The 14,914-nt window shown below is 30.9% G+C and overlaps 1 protein-coding gene across 1 annotated transcript in view; it reads right to left on the minus strand.

Annotated features, from left to right (window-relative positions):
- LOC113555857 overlaps positions 1-14,914 on the minus strand; it is a 74,002-nt gene that overhangs the window by 39,413 nt on the left and 19,675 nt on the right. The gene's annotated exons all lie outside the window — the stretch shown is intronic.

A 14,914-nucleotide genomic window follows, 5' to 3' on the forward strand; every position in this document is an offset into this window, starting at 1 on the left:
TGTATGCGAGTAATTTCAAGAAAATCTCGAAGAACCATACGCAAACAAAACGGCGCAAAAACGATATAATAAACAAGCGAGCAATGGTTTTCAATAAAATCTCGATCCTCGACGATGTTTTATTATCATTACAAAGTCTCCCCGACTCTGCTGTGTTTTTCATTTATGATGCTATCGATACTTATATACGTAAACTCATTTTGATGTATTTTGGAGTGCCGAAAGTGTAGTAGCTTAGCTAAAGAAATGTAAACTTCCATTATGGTTTTTTTTTCTTAATTGTATACTTTTTTCTAAAATTTGGAATTTAGAAATACAATCACAGAAAAGTTTTATTTTTATAGTAGACACTGTATTGTTACTTTTATTAACGTACTTAAGCAAAACAACTCACTTACTATACCTACGTGGGCCAAATAAAGATGAACTTCCTGACAAAAAAAAAAAAGAAGGATAGGATTATGACATCAATGGACCTATTGACAATATTAAAAATTATCGAAACTAAGTTGTGGGCAAGTATTATACTATACAGTGAAGGTAATACGATGGACAACAAAACGAGAAGTCAAGGGCGACTATGACTAACATTCAAATTTGAATGGACAATTGTCAAATTGACATACGGATGTGTAACCAGCTGCAGCAATATTTCCAAGCTCAATAAAATTTAACATTTACGCGAACAATATCCAATTCTCTACGAACGCAAGTCATTCGATACTCGTTTGTATTGCGTATAGGTACAACAATGTAAATATATGTGAAATTGTATCCAATAAACGATGGCGGCAAAAAGGAAACACCATGAAAACAGCTTCCTTATCGTCGTAGGTTTTAAACGAAAAAATAACGAAGTAACGCACTGATAGGAAACGTATCTCTTTAAAGTTGGTAATTTACACCTTTTGTGTACAATAATTATAGGTTTTTAGTCGCGGTCCTTACCACAAAGCGTAAACTTTTAGACGCGTATAATTATGTTCGTGAAAACTATGATACCCCCCCCCCCCATCAGACCTACGATGTTTAATTTCAACAAAAAATACGAAGAATTTTTTATACATTATAAAGTCAGAACTTATATAGTGTGCAACTGAATAATTGTTTTGAATATTATAAAATTGTTCTTATATTGTATTTAAAATCATACAAATATGTATTTGTTTAGGTAGATATAACAATTTATTGCCTTGTATTGTTATTTCTAAGGTTTTTCATTGTTGTGCAATTTTTGGGATTTTTAATGTGTATTAAGTATCTACAATTATTAAATATTAACAAACTTATTATTTCTTATTATCTATTATACTTATTAGTGACACAATAATATCATATCATATTAAATTAAATATTCCTAAAATACCGTTTAACCATACTATAAACACCGACTCCGCAAGCGCATATTTCATAATCATATTGTACCTATTGTACCTATCTATATATACTTCATAGGTAAGTACCAAATAAACAGTATGAACCCAGGCCCTAGCTAACTGCTGCTAATAATTACTAGTTATCATAAACGTGTAACTGAATACACTTTTCTTGTACCATCGCCATTATAATATTGCATTGTATAGGTACCTATTATATTATGTAATTATTCAACTTATTATTATTATTATTATTATTGATTATTATTTTTTTTTTAATTCGTTACAGTCCGAAAAAAAAGTGTAAATACCCACTATAAAGTATTCATGGGTATGTATTTTTTTTCAAAAACGCTCTCAACTGATCTTTAAGCCAAAATAAATTATAAATAACTCGGACGGGTGGTCTTGATGGATATTAATTTTTCTTTTTTTCTAAAAGGTGAAACCATTTGTAACTAAGTTGACGACGCATATCTTTTCACACTAAATACAATAATTGTATCGTGTTCCATCATTATTATGTCTACTGATGTATAGGTACTCGGATCACAGATTCAAAGGTGAACAGAGGTCATAAAAAAGAAAACTTCGACTGCGGACAAGACGATTTGGTATTTTTTTTTTATTATTATGTTACGATTATTATTATTATTATTATCGCTATAACTATATAGCAGGTACCTAGTACTTACACATTTTTTTTTTTTTTATATAACAATCATAGCTACCATTTCTTACACGAGATAAATAGCCGTGACCAATAACCCTAAACAAATCGGACTTAAAAATATGTATCAAATTTTTAAAAAAATTACCAAAATTTATAATCATCATTAACAACGGTAATAATAAATAATAATTAGAACATTTGAAAAATATCGAACAACATGTAAATATTAATAAATATTATAATATTATCTTTTTTTTGTTTTTAATCGGGTACACAATTATTTTTTTCTTATTGTAATAAAAACATAAATATGAACAACATAATAAATTATTACGTTTATTTTAGTCTAATAATAAATTATTATAAAAATAATTGTAAGAAAAAAACTGTAAATTATAATATCCATAGATTTCTTATTTACTTTGTGGTATAATATTTTAGTAAACTAATTCATACACCATACACTCCCAATCTCGATATTTGGAAATAATAATTATATAGTGTGCTAATAAATTTATCATATTATTGAATAATTGGTCAGCATATTACATAAATTTTATCAGAGACCATAATTGAATATTATTGAGAATTTTTATCCACAATAAATACATTATAGTAATTCATAAATTAGCTGTTTGAATTTCACTTTGAATAAATATCCACATTTTCAAAAAATAATTTGCTTAACTATGTACAGTATAAACGATGACCACAAAACAATTCTTTAAACTTGATAAAAAAAAAAAAACTGAAATATTTTTAAATGTGGCCTTTGGATATTATACATATTATATGATATTATGTAATCCCAAAAATCATAATTAAATATATTTAATGCACTATTAAAGTATAAAATAGAGTTGAACAATTTTCAATATGCTTTAGTTGTTTATATGTATTTCATTAATCGATAAACTGATTTTTGACAGGTAAAATTATGGTAAAAAATCAAAAAATACGAAAAAATAATAATAATTATAATAGATAATCATGGTTAAAAAAGTTCTTCTTGTTCTAAATTATTTTCTGATTTACTGAAATGAAAAGGAAACCATAAAGTTATTAATTGTTTTTTTTTTTATTATTGGCTATTATTATCATAGTGAAAAACAAAAATAGGTATTAAATTTATTCTTAAACCTAACCGTTTTTTAAATAAGTTTTTTCGAGGATATATTAAAATACCGTAATTGCGTAAACATTAAGATTTAACAAGATGTGTTTATACGGTTATAAATTGAATTTCCTGGTTATTTAATAAAAATATATATATTAATAAAAAATATGTATTATGTAGGTGATATTACTATTTATGTACTTAAATTTTTTTTATTTTTTTTATTTCAAATAATTTTTGTGTATTTAAAATTTTGATTCCATAATTTATTGATTTTAACTTCTATAATTTCCAAGTCCTAGTTATGATTATCGTACAAATTTAAATGTCCTATGTCATTAATTATTTCGGTGCTAGAAATCACGAATTATTGATGTTCAAAATAATAGTATGTATATTATGTATAATTTGCTCCATCAAGTGATACCCTAAATAGCTTCATACGAAATAATGTGAAGCGCGAAAAGATCACTGCGTGTTCAACATCACGTTGTTGATAATTTTATCCAAAATGCGTGCGCTTCTAAACATGACGTTTAATGAATATTCTTAAAATATATAATAATTACCTGCCTACTATATTGTGTTTTTTTATATTATTAAGGTTACTATGCACATTGATGTCAGGTATTTAGTATAAATTATAATCGCTCGTTTAGTAACCGTCAAAAAAAAAAAAAAAAATACGTTTATACTTATTATATTATAATATTATAAAATTCCAGAACTATAAATACATACGTTATAAGTACCTACTTTTTTTTCCCCCGATCTGGAATTATTATAACGTAGTACGACGTATGAAGAAAATATAATATATACGAAGACTTTTTTTCACCGTGTTCGATTTACCGGCCAACTCGTGCAAAACGCATATGTTAAATATAATATAATATTATGTTCTTCGAAACATAACAGTATCTAATCATAATTTTCAGAACGTTCGGTATAATATTATTGTTATTGCTAACCATCTTTACAGATATTTAATAATTTTATATTATAACATATACATGCATCACAAACGTGTCTATCTTATTCCGTTAGCGATAATATGATTAATTTGTGTAGTAAGGTACCTATTATAACGCTATGGTAAATTTACGTCGAACGAATAACCGTACAAACTTAAATACGATGAGTCTCATAGCCTTATAGATATTAATTATGTATATAATATAGTCAGTGCGTCTAATCTTTGGACTAGACTGGTTACTTGAAAGATGTGCTAAGCAATAGTCGTATACTAACCTATTCGTTAAGTTGGTAAAATATCGTTCAACGTGACAGAGTTAATCCATAGACCATAAGGTTTTATTGTACCATGATAAAAAAAAAAAATAGATATTATGGTTCACTGAATGTCCTTTTTATAATTTCAAAAAAGTTTTTCTTATAATTTGACTATTATGATGGGTATAAAATAATATAATGTACAGCTACAACTTGTAATGGATTCGTATGGTAGGACGAGATAATCTTTAACCAATGTAAGCAATAACTTAAGTTTTTTATTTTTCAAAAATCCAATATTAAGATATTTAAAAAAAAATTGTCCCTCGTAGACTTCCGGGAAAGACAAAGTAAAAATAAATTTAAAAGCTAAGTCAGCAAGATCATTTACTATGATATTATATTGTTGCGCTGCTGTATTGCACGTCAGATGACTGCAATGTCACGATATTAGAAAAACTAGAGACTTATCAACGGGACGCGTTATTAGCTTCGGCAAATGTTAGTATAACATTGCGTATCAACAAGGTGCAATGATATCGAGCAAATCGTGAAGATTTCTAATCGGACACGACAATAGTTTCGCAACTGCGGCGCCACGAACATTATTCTACTCGCGCGTACGCAATCATTTACAATATTATATTGACGATATCATAATTACCCTATGTCTGAACGCGACACTGACGTCTCATTGTTTGATGGGCGGACGTGTAATAATTTCGCAAACATCGTAATGAAACAAAAGTAAAAACAAAACGTAATCCGTTGGCGATATATTAATACAATATATTTTATAATTTTAAACGAGCAGTGCGCACGCGCTGCGAATTACGGGCCACAATGGCAATTAATTATCAAGTATATTACGCGCCGAGCAGTCTACGGGTCATCGGACAGTGGGCACAGGGACTGTGTATGCAAATTGATCGTTTGTAACAATAATAATAATATTGCGTTTCGAGACAATAGCTTCATCATTAGAAGAGGCCTCCGCAACCACAGACGTTATGTTATTATCATACCAGTAGCGGTATTACCTATTTCGTGTATACATAATACATTTCATGCTCAACCATAACCTACGTTGATATTAAAACATACAACGTGTGATATAATTAATAACGCGTACAACACCAACACCCTTGGCCGATACGTATCGCCCCTCGTCATCGTCATCGTCCGTCGCATTGACCGCGCGACGTCCGACGATGTTGCACAACGAATATCCGAACGATTGTACACAACATCATGTTATTATTAATATTATTATGTGACCTCGAGTCACGGTCCAAATACTCGTGTGTGTATATATGTTCAGCGAGTTTACGATGGGCCTTGGTGCGATCTAAATGTTTGATTAAGAAAAAAAACCACGTACCCATCGCACAGCGCGCAGCATCACGGCATCCGGTGCGTGTATGTTTCTCGCGGTTTTTTCCACCCGTTCGCAGAACCAGTCGTAACGGTGTTATTTCATGAACCTGTACAATTTTTCTAGAAAGCCACTTGGGACGCAAGTACTTCCGTCAACCCATAAGCCATGATAATGGTAATACATGAGACGCGAGTACTGTAGGTGCATCGGCGAGTGTTTTTACCAGCCCGTTTTTTCCCGCGCGTGAGCGTCACGACGCTCTTTATCTTTTGCCATTAGGTTAAGTTTTTAATGAATTTATTGATTTAATTAGCTAAAATATTATAAATAATAATTTCCTAATGACAATGATTTATATAAACGAATAGATTACATTTTTGACAATATAATAATAACTAAATTATTTTCAACTGAGTATTTGGTTAATATTTGTTCAGTGTCAACTTAAAACTTTTCGAATTAAATATATTTTTTGTTAACTCGGCCTTAACTTTTTAACGTTGACTTGATTTGATATTTTCTCATTAACTTTCTCACCTTTTCATAAATAATATGTTTATCGTTTTCTAATATTATAATAAAGAGACAATAATATACGAATGCATAACCACGCCGGGACCGGTCGTCAAATTTACATGCTCTGGTTTTTTTAGACCGTTATTCACGGCCGACCTGAGTGATTGGTCTTGAATATACACACGCGAGTACGTATATACGTATATATTATATTTTATGTCTGTGCGGTAAATAAAATAAAAAAAAAATTGGATTTGGCCGGAAAACCGTTTTTCATCATAACTGGCGCGTGTCCTATTGATTTTGGCAATAAATTGGTGGTTATATTGAATATATACATCTGCATATTATTATTATTATTATTATTATAAAATAATATTGTTATTATGTGCATATTATAGATAATTTTTTTGCGGGCGGAACCGATGAGAATTTATTATACAGGATAATTAACCAATCATTATAGTCACCACCAAACACCAGCTTATCCTTCAATTAGATTATGACCCCCAATGTCCTGTAGTAATAAAATTATTAACTCGCATTTACTTTTAATGTTTAAATTAAAACATCCTTTATACTATGAATTGTTAAGAAGACGATTTTTTTTAAATAATTTTAATGTACCTTAAACGAAATTAACCTTATCTAATCTAACCATGGTACAATGATGTACAATATGAATGAATTGATTTTGGTCACACAATCAGACGAATCTTAAAATAATTCATTTGACTCATCCATGTGCAGTCTTCCATTAAAGTATCTCAGCGCCGAATTTCGATGTGACATATATTATTATATAATATAATATATTTATACAATTCTCGTAGTTAATATAGTTATGTACTGATGTATAATTATTTGAACATCATATAAGTATTATTACAGATTACGGTTGACGTCGTCAAAATATGGTATTTAAATCTTACGAAGGAGTTTATTAAGTTTCTTTAACGGATCTTCCACGTAGTATATATTATAATATAGGCTCAATTTGAGCAAAGAAATTGGAGTAAACATTATCATATTATATTATAGTAGTATTTTATAGGTGTGTAATTAGTTTATAATTTGTATATTAGCTGCAATAGTCTATAGCTATAACTATATATATATATAATACAATTAATTAAGCAATTCAGGTTTAATATTTTTTACAATATCCATTGTTTTGTATGAGAAAATTATTAGATATGGAATTTATTTTAATGATTGGTTAATAAAAAATAATTTTAAATTGATTGTTAGCCCTTCTGATGGAAATTTTAGAATTACTATGGAACCCACGAGGAGCATCAACCTTAGTTTAAATCAAGAAAAAAAGTACGCTTTATGTAAAAAAAAAGTTAACGCCTAGACACTTAAGTTATTATAAATATTTTTTTTCTGATTTTAAAGGTGTCATATCCATATGACGTAAAGTATGTTACTACAGTGGCATTTCCACCCCCAGAGGGTCGATGACTTAGCAAATAAGAACAGAAAACTTGATTTCATTTTATAATTTGACTATATTTATATATAATATAAATATATAAATTATAAAGTAATAAACTTACTCCAACCCTACAAAAAATAAGTTTTTAATACGCCACTGTATCAACTGTAAATATATTGATAGGTCTAGAAAAGTAAGACATGATCTTACATAACATAATGTACTGCAAAGTACTGGAAGTTATGTTCATTCGGCTATACAGTATATACCTATTACCTATGCATCTATCTATATTATATACATAGTATCTACTACCGGCCCACGAAGACGGGCGGACGACAGGACGCGTCGCGTCATTCTTTAGTTTCCTACTGAACGGTATTTCTGCAGTGGAACGAGAACAATGTGCAAACACATCCGTACACCTATATACACGCACATGCTTATATAATAGTTAGGTACACATCGAATGCCTATAATATATAATGCATGTACCAATGGTCGAAGGCAAAGTTCCGTGTTGTCACGACCGATATAAAAACGCGATGTAAAAACAACAATAAAAAAAAAAAAAAAAAAAAAAAAAAAAACGACAACGGTTTAATATTTCTACGCAAACAATAATATAATATTATAACGTTGTATATTATTATATTATTGTACATTTGTTGTATTATACACATGCGCGCGCGCGCGCGTAAATGACGAGAACACAATGTCGTTTTGTTCATTTCGGTGTACAGTTATGCGCGAACCAATATGTGTACAAATATTGTTATTATTACTGTCGTATAGGTATGTGTGTAATGTATAACATGAAACGTACGTGCTTATATATTATATATATTATCATCATTACGGTTGTGTTTGCGCGAAATCGGACACACGCGAAGCGATCGTGGCGCAAAAATCATATCGTTATTGTTGTGTATACACCTACCTATAGCCATTTTTATTATGACGTGTGGGCATGATGTATGTAACAATAATATTATACCACATAAGAACCGTATTTGCACACTGCGACAGTGGTGAATCGGATGTACACAATAAAATAATAAGTGTACGCGTAGTATATCACATAATAGTGTTGTCCGTGACAATTTATTATCGTCATTATCGCCGGAATCGGTTTGAAGTGTGTATCGTGTGTGTGTGTGTGTGTATAGTTGTCACTTTTCGTCTCGTTTTTTGACACACACATACGGTGCGTTAAGTCTTCGAATGGTACATATGTATTATATGTATTATATATCGTATATATAATGTACAAAAATAATACGAAGAGTGTTATACACTGCGATTGCGGTGGGGCACCGCATCTGAGAGAGACACGAGAACGAGGACATTGACGCGCGTCCGCCAACGGAATTTACCGATCGACAGAGATCGCGATCGCTCGCGCCGAGTGCAAATGTAAAATAATAATGATATAATATAAAAGAGAGCAAACAAGTGCGCGCGCGGAACGGGCTCGGTGAGTAGATGATAAGAGAAGAAGAAAGACACAATACCGATGTTATTATATGTGTGTGTGTGTGTGTGTGTGTGTGTGTGTGTGTGTATACGTATACATAGGTACACACCGCGGTCGTTGAGAGATGTCAATGACAAACGACAATATAGTGCAACGCGGCTGTGTGCAGCACCTGTTTCCCATCGAAATCTCACGAACCAAATAAAAGTGCTCCATTGTTATAACAATCGATAACGTGACGAATTCGCTCGGCATTGTGTACCGGCAGCAAATACAAGCCGCAAAACACATTTTACATTATTTTATTATTATTATTATATCGCCCGCCGCCACCAGTTCCTTCCTATTCCATCACTCCACGGCCGAGACGACTTACTCGGCGGTGGCTATGCATATAATATAATATTGTTATACGCTATTCCGCCATCTCCCGTTTCTCGTCTCGTTTTCGTCTTCTTCTCTTCCCGTCGAGTCTTCGTCTAGCTGTACACATTTTTAACACTGCCACCCACCACCGATTCGTACGTTTCTGTTTTACTATACATATAAACATATATGGGAGTCTGCTCACAATTAATTTCTCCTTGTTATCACTATCAATCGACCAATACAATTATTGTCATATTAAGAAAAATTAAATTCCCGTTTTATCCACGTTATTATTGTTTACTGTTTACTATCAAATAATTAGTATTTATCTCTCTCACACACGCACGCTATATTGATATCAATTACCGTCACACGTTATTAATGAACACCGATTTAACGCGCACGTAATGCTCACAATGTCACAAAAATATCCTCTTTTTTTATTTTAAAAATGACAGTGACCGATAATTCATCTGGACCTTTCGAAACCAGAGGCTATTTTAGCTGTATTTTTTTTTTTGAATTATACGTATCGTTTGGAAAAAGAGGGGCTCCCTATACCGAAACTGAATACATGCACGTTACGAATTATAGTATTTGAACACTCAAAACGTCGTTCACTTCCTAAAAATACGGACAGTACGGACTCTCAGTGAGTAGTGGTGACATTCTTACATTTAGTGTGGTATAATGAGAATACGTCTTCGCAATCCGCATGCATGTCAGGCGATCAATTATTTCAATGTCTTATTGACTGTTTACGCGGCGGATCAGCGCCATGTATATATTATATATTTTATCGTTATTATAATATACTTGGTTGAGTTTTTAAATATTTGGGATGCACTGTGCTGAAGATATAAATTCGACGACATCCACAAAAAAAGGTTAATATATTATATTGTATATAATATAGTATACTCGTATATTAAACTATATTATATTATATTATAGATCACAGGAATTTTGCAATCGACAAAAAAATTGATAGATACTTCAGAAAACTACAAGTCACGTAGGTATATCCGAATCTATGATGTATAATAATATATTGTATTTTAACACAGCGGATGCGGTAAATGGGTTTTTTTCAGTTTTTTTTTTTTTTTGCCAAACGAGATACGTACCTACGATACGCACATAGGTTTTGAAATTAAATTCTGTGTAACAGTGTCCATTGTGTGGTGTGTCACAGCGGCGACTGACCGCGCTACTACGACTTTTGGTCATTTTATTCCCGTGGGACTGTGTTTCAAAATCCACAGTAATAATAATAATAATTTAATTTAGTGTTGTATCTTGTATATTATATTTTAATCACATCCGGTTGTTAAGAGATGACGGTGGCAACGACATGTCACGTAACTTTATAAACGATTCATTAGTTTCGGTGATCTTCCGGTCAAAAGTCGGTCATCGACAGTTTAAAAATAAAAGTCATTGGCATCATTGATCGTCTACGACTTTGACTTTCCTCATATTATTGCCAACCACATAATATTATGAAATGTTGATGAAAGAGAGATAAATCGTTTTCATTATGGCCAATATACTTATAAAACTCCTACTCGCGATAGACCACAGGAATACTATACACAGGTGTCTAACGTTTTAAAATCTAGAAATTACGGGACTGGGTCAGATGCGGTCATAATATATTCTGTAAATCCTCACATAGAAATGAAACGCGCGTATGCTATGTTTGTCACGGGAACATCTAAAACTGAACTCGATTATTGACAGATATAGAATACTATTGCAATGTACTGAATACATCAACTAATATTATTATATTTTACATGAACATTTCGCTACGAAAAAGGACATTCTCGAGATGTCACCACATAATACAAAGCCGGAACAAATAATATATCCTATCACCGCATAACAATAATATATAGGTACCGTACGTATCTAATCCCAGTGAATGAATCATTTTGTAACTGGACCGGATCTTACGAAAAGAATAGATCGAGCGATATGTCTGAGAAACCTAGTTTAACTCGTGGTCAGACGACAGAGAAGAAAACCGGCCACACGAGGAGTGCATACTGTTATATCGTAGGTACCTACTTAATGCAAAATGGGTGGGAAAAACAGTTGGTGTATACCTACAGTGTGAGGTTTTGTGATCAAATTAACATTTTTCTGAAAGTCGATTAGTAAAAAATTGTGACAAAAAAAACCAAATTTCATATTATAACTATGTACGAACTGCAACAAATTATTTTAATAGAATTTTGAAAAAAAAATTTTATCCTAATGATTGTCATACACATAATACACCATGGAACACGCGTGACATGTATTTCTTCTATACTATCATATTATATCACTAAAATTATGTTTAATCATTATGTATGAGACTAGTTAAACGATTATGAAAGAATACTAAAGTACGATAATATAAAAACAGACCGAATGGTGGTATAATATTATATTAATATAATGTCGCGATATTTGAATAGAAAAGTGCAATAAGAGACATTTGTTAATGCATACGCGGGTACATTTTATTTTATACATATTATAATGCATAGGAAGACACTGGCGATTGCGGTATACGACGGGTCCAATAATAATGGTCCGTTGGAGTTGATGCTCTTATAATTTGTTGACCGGAATGGAAAAGGAAAATCGTACCTCCCGATTTACATTTATATATACACTTAAAAACAAAAGATAACGAGTGACGACTGTTCGTCCGACCGCAAATGGATGGGAAAAGCAATACATAATATGCGAATGTCAACGACGAATATTATCATAATTATTTTAACGAACTATCGCCCCACGCCTTCTTTTATATCCAAATCGATTGCATTTACTATACATAACCGATTAAGTTTATCGCAACCTGCGGTAGTCGCCAAAAACAAGAAGAGACGAATTTTAAAACGGGTTCGTAAAAATATTGGTCTTCGATCAATCGATAGCGGTGCACCGGTCGGTTACGCGTCATTAGCATGTGTTCTGTTCTTTTTGTTGCCAAACTGTAATAATATCCTAGTTGACCATCGACAGGCCATTGGCGACCATAATGATGACAACAATAATAATATTATAATAGGATTACAGTATAGGTACCGCAACTCTATTACTGGCCTTGTTATATATAGCCTGCGATTGACTTGCGCATATTATTATCATCATTTCTTTTGAAAAACTGTTAGCGTTATTTTTTTTTAGCATAGCAGAAAACATTACTACCGTTAATAGTAATGTATTCCAATACAAATCATTTTAAATGCCCAACAAACTCAAAATATTATTAAGTACTTTAAAATTAAGCTCAACCCTTCCTAATTTTGATTATATTCAACGGTATAATTTTTAGTTTGTGATCTTTTATACATTTTTTAGATTTTTAGTTAGGTATGATACATGACTTTATGCATGCGCCATATTTGTATTTTGCGTCAATAATTGGCAAGAAGGGTTCTGTGATATTATATAGATACCGATTTATAACAACTAAATAAATCGGCTTCTATATTGGACTTAATTCAGGCTTGTTTGTGTTAAATGGAGTTTAAAATCGAATTCATATTTAATTTGAAACTAATAAAAAAATAGTATATATTATAGAAGATCGGGAGTTTTTGAATTACGGCTCACGAACCTTTCTCACCTGATTACTATGGCGAATAATCAAAAATTAACTATATTAATTTGTTATCTCGTTTATTTTTATTATTTTTTGAATAAAATATAATATATAATATACATATTATATTTCTACCTTCAGTATTAAGCTAAATTGCAATACACTTATCTAAGTAGTAAATAACAATTGAAGTACCTAACCGTTTAAAACTTGTTATTATTTATTGTGTTTAATGCATTTCTATTGTCTATAAAATTAAATATTGTAAATGCGATTACTGATTATGATTTATATCTTGGACCATTACCCCAGTTGTTTACAAAATAGTAATAGCATACACTTCATAATAAATAATAGATTTTAGGCTAAGGAACTTTGTTAACTTGGTTTATTTGGTTAGTAAACCAACAACTCGATAATAGTTATTAATTATTATTAGCTTAACTGTGTACAAAATTTAAGTTAGTATATTATTATAATGTAGGTAATGTATCATTTATGATCATCACCTTCCAGTTTCTCAAATTTATTTCTACCATTATATTGAATTATTTTCATATGACTCTCGGGTAAATAGTTTGGTGACCCCTAGTATAGGATATAGTAGAGTTGACGTCTGTCGTGATTCTATTTATTTAGGTTATTTAAATACTGCTAAATGTTTACTAAAACATAATTTTTGCACACCAGATATACACGACGAATTAGTAAAAACATGTTGTTGTAAAAAATGGTATTTTGCTATATACATTATACATGCATAACAATATATGGTACTAGGTTTTACTTTCCGAAGTCAAAAACGAATGTTTGTTTTTATATTGAAACGGGAGTAGATTTCTAAGTGACAAAATCGATGAATTTACAGAACTTTTATCTGAATGTTTTAAACGATCAAATGGTATACACTCGTAAAAACCAACTAATCGTTTGGCGTTTGCAACGTCTCAAAGAGAGGAATGTACGACAATGAGCTACTACTGTATCATATAATATTATTCTTATAAATGACAAAATATATATAGTTTAATTGAATTTGCATTCTTTGCGATTATTTAGCATTTTAGCGGAAACTACTAATCGTGAACCCGTTTTTCTATAAATTTTCAACCCGGTCACGATTATTTCTTTCAAAAAATTACACCTAAATATTATATTATATAAATGCTAACAAATTTGAATTATGTTATGTTATTACCTTCAGTTGTTTGAATGTGTGTATGTATGTGTGTAATTTATGTATGTGTATTACGGACATTATTTTTACGGTTCGAATGCGAAATATATTATGTAAATCATTCGCGCTAAATACACCTACATTTATTCAAATGTATTACTTCTACAATGTCATGGTTTTAAATCGCAAAAACGTTACAATAAGATAGGTACTATTACAATGCCAGTCGTAGTATAATACATCACACATCACTACCCTTTTCACCGTCGAAACGGTACTTTTTAAGATTCTGACCGGAAGAACACTATCATTGCAATTGTATACAATAAGCATTTATTTATTTTTTATTGGTATCTTAAAGGATATTATTATATAGGTTATACAATTGCATTACCAAATCAATTTAAAATCGGTTGAAGATTACGTTTTACTACTTCCATTAGCTACTTATAAGTTATATATAAGCAAGTCCACATATAATGCAGAACAATAGAACTGCATCAACAAACATCCAAACGTACCAGTGCTGCAGTTTAATACAATTACTACG

This window comes from Rhopalosiphum maidis, chromosome 3, assembly GCF_003676215.2.
Source record: "Rhopalosiphum maidis isolate BTI-1 chromosome 3, ASM367621v3, whole genome shotgun sequence".
Classification (NCBI taxonomy): Eukaryota; Metazoa; Arthropoda; class Insecta; order Hemiptera; family Aphididae; genus Rhopalosiphum; species Rhopalosiphum maidis.